Here is a 3,275-nt window from a genome sequence, read left to right as displayed (position 1 = left end):
TCTTATTGTTTTTTTTAGTAGCGAAGCTACTCTATAATTCCAAATATCCGTCCGTCAGCCACGAAGTCAGAGAAACGTGATTTTCTCGGCTCCTATTCAAGATACAAGGCTGAAACTCTTTGTCAATATTTCCATCATTGTGGAGCTCAATTAACTGGAAAACATCGATAGCGGTCGGACTGCTTTTAAGCAGCATTTTAGCCGCTTTTATTTTTCACAACTGATTTTCTCGGCTCCTGTAAAAGATAGAAGGCTGAAACTTCTTGTTAACATTTCCAACACTATGGAGCACAATTAAGTATAAAACATCATTAGCGGTCGGACTGCCTTTAAGCTGATTTTTAGCCGCATTTAATTTTTACAACAGATTTTCTCGACTCCTTTAAAATTTACACGTCTAAAACTTTTTGCCAATATTCCCTTCATTATGCACCATAATTAGGTATGATATCTATGATATGTAGTCTGTCTGCTTTTAAGCTGCTTTTCTTTCAAAGACATAAATCTTTTTTTAAGGTTTCGTGATTATAAGCTTTTGCATATTATCTCTTTTTATTTTCTTTGATATGATAACAGATAATCTGCTCTATCCGTTTGTCTGTTTCATAATAGATTTTGTGCTTCGCTACTTGTGGATGTTGTAATCCTTGTTTTGTTCTTTCCTTACTTAAAAGAGGTAGAATTTCTGCCTGTATTTTGTAATGAAATATCTCGGATAGCCTATATAATATAGAGGACGGGATTCACTACGAGATCTCACCTAAGATTGTAGTACCATTGATTTTATATACAGACGCCCATCGGACAACCAACCCTTTGAATACACGACCTTTGTGTGGCTGTCAAAACTATGCATGGCAAAGAATGCGCCTACGTCATGACGAGTTGATGGGTCGAGACTCGAATCTATCACCTTCTCATATCGAGCGAACGCCAAAAAAAGCATTGTTTACATATTATTATCACTTCATTAAACAAAACATCCAAAATTATTTATTTGCTATTGTAGTTTTGGTAATATCCTCTTAGAAATATTTTTGTTCAATTTTGAAAATTTCTATTCCCCCATACCCCCCGACAGAACTATGAACTCTGGCCGTGGCGCTCGGCACCCTTGCCTGCCTAGCCGCAGCGCTCGGCTCCCTAGCCTAAAATCTAACCTAAAAAAGGGGGGGGGGGGGTATAAAAAATAAAAAGAGGAGAACGCCGTAGGTTTTTTTTCACAAATATGAAACACTAGTGTAAATATACACCTAATTCTTAGGAAGTAAAACTTAACGCTGCTGTCCTTTCCTTCCTTGCGTTGACCTGGGTTACATTTTCCAGTTTGTGTCTGGGAATTTTCCTATAGTTGTGATATATACCAGGGAGGGAGGGGACATTGGGCAGGTAATTACACTAGTCCTTAAAGTTATAATAGCGTTTTATTAATCGTTGGCTCAACAACTTTGGGGACTTTTAGTGAATTTTGATTCGTTGGTTCATTAAGTTGAGTGTTCAACCACTAAATGTTATCTACAAAAGGGGTAATTTCGTTTACCAACATTAGGCCATTTTATCGGCCATTGACTTATCCCTGGATAAATACTTTTGCATTGTTTCAGTGATAAAAATGCATATTTTGAGTCATCTTTGTGACACCTGTTTATTCTGGAAACACCAGAGGTGGATTCTTAAAAAAATTTGCCCCACTAATCGCTTAGTGAGGCAAAATTGTTGTCGTGAAAAATCCACCAAAATCACATTAAAAATCTACAAAAATTTAACAAAATAAAAGAAGGGTTATTGACATAAGATTTTATTTAATTTTTGTAGATTTTTAATATGATTTTGTTGGATTTTTCACGTAAACAATTTTGCCCCACTAAGCGATTAGTGGGGCAAATTTTTTTTATGAATCCACCTCAGATCAAACAGACATAGTAAGAAAAATCCCAAAGAAGGCGTCTTAACTTTTTGGCTCTTTATTTAAGATAGCTAGCCGGTTCTTTTAGTAAGTAGTAGATGTAAAATTGTCCATAGAATTTAGATATGCAATCGGTTTTTATGTAGACGACCTCTTATTTTTGAAGTAATTTAAATAGTTTTTAAAAAAAATAATTAAGTCGGTTTTAAGGTACTAAAACGCAACAAAATAAAAGAAGAAAATTGCCAGTATGAACAAAAATAGTAAGATCTTAATTATTTTTTTTAAAACTTGAATTACTTCAAAAATAAGAATCTACAAAAAAAAAAACCGATTGCATATTTGAATTCTATGGACCATTTTACATCTATTACTTACTAAAAGATCCGGCTAGCTATCTTAAATAAAAAGCAAAAAAGTTAAGACGCCTTCTTTACTTGTCATACTATAGTAACTATTCCTTAATTGAAAATTACAGTCGTTTCAGAGATATTAAGTAACTTAACGGTCAATCAAAGTTTTATATACATTTAGTCAAGTCGTGCAATTTTATTGGAAGAAAATAATACAAGAAATTATGCGTTCGAAGCTGGTTAAAAAATTAGAATGTACCTCAAAAACGTCAACTATGTAAATTTTGGTTCCTAGTATTTTCAGGACCTGCCAGCCGTGTCCTAGGTCGCACGGCTGAAGAAAATTAAGCATCGCAATGGCAGCTAAGCCTCCTCTTAGCATCACCTCTTAAAAGCAGGTGGTGTATCTTAAAAAGACATTTTGAAGTTTTTTTTTACAAATTTTTACTTCAAGTATGAGTAAATCCATAGAAGCGAACCACAAATATAAAAAATATAGTATGGACAAACGGACAAAATCTTCAGTTGTCATAACAAAGAAAAGTAACAGAGATAATTTGCAAAAACTCAAAGTAAATCCCGAAATATTAAAAAATAAGGTATTTTCCTCTTGCAGCATGGCCGTCAGACAGACGAACAAAACAATGCAAAGAATAAATGCGCATACGTCATAGGAATCTTCACTAAAAATATTAGCAGTTCATCTTCAATAGCAGCCAAGAAAATCACATTTTTTACCGCATCGTTACGGACGTGACAGACAATAATCATATTTTTAGAAATATTGGACATAATCGTCTTCATTCGACTTACGAGTTGATTGTACGAAAAGACACGTTGATACACATATTAATATTTAATCTCAAATTTAGACTTTTTGTTCAACATTCTTTCAAGTCTTTGTTTGTGTTCCTCTTTTTCTTTAAAAAGTATTATTTGTTTAATAAAGCCAAAATGGTAAATTGATATGTTTTAATGGCATACAATGGGAGCAAAAAATACCCCAAAAGACATTA

The sequence above is a fragment of the Acartia tonsa genome, chromosome 3, assembly GCF_053477335.1.
Source record: "Acartia tonsa isolate MP-2025a chromosome 3, ASM5347733v1, whole genome shotgun sequence".
In the NCBI taxonomy this organism is placed as follows: domain Eukaryota; kingdom Metazoa; phylum Arthropoda; class Copepoda; order Calanoida; family Acartiidae; genus Acartia; species Acartia tonsa.
Note: the sequence above shows the minus strand (reverse complement) of the source record.